This window comes from Crocuta crocuta, unplaced genomic scaffold (assembly GCF_008692635.1).
Source record: "Crocuta crocuta isolate KB4526 unplaced genomic scaffold, BGI_CrCroc_1.0 scaffold776, whole genome shotgun sequence".
NCBI classification, from domain to species: domain Eukaryota; kingdom Metazoa; phylum Chordata; class Mammalia; order Carnivora; family Hyaenidae; genus Crocuta; species Crocuta crocuta.
Window position 1 is genome coordinate 76,906 of NW_027529569.1, and position 240 is coordinate 77,145.

A 240-nucleotide genomic window follows, 5' to 3' on the forward strand; every position below is an offset into this window, starting at 1 on the left:
ACAACACGCACTCACACACTCACACACTCTATTTTTTTTTTTCTTTTCCATTCTGAGTACCGCTGTCGACCCGAAGTAGGAAGTCCAAGGAAGCCTTTCAGAGGACAAAAAGAAATCCATAAAGAAGAGGGGGAGGGGGTAGATTGATTCCTGGAGGAGATGAAATTCGGATATCAAAGCGCAGACCTATGTCACTTGCTGTTCTTCTTCCCTTTCTATTTTGCCTGTTAATCAGCCAGA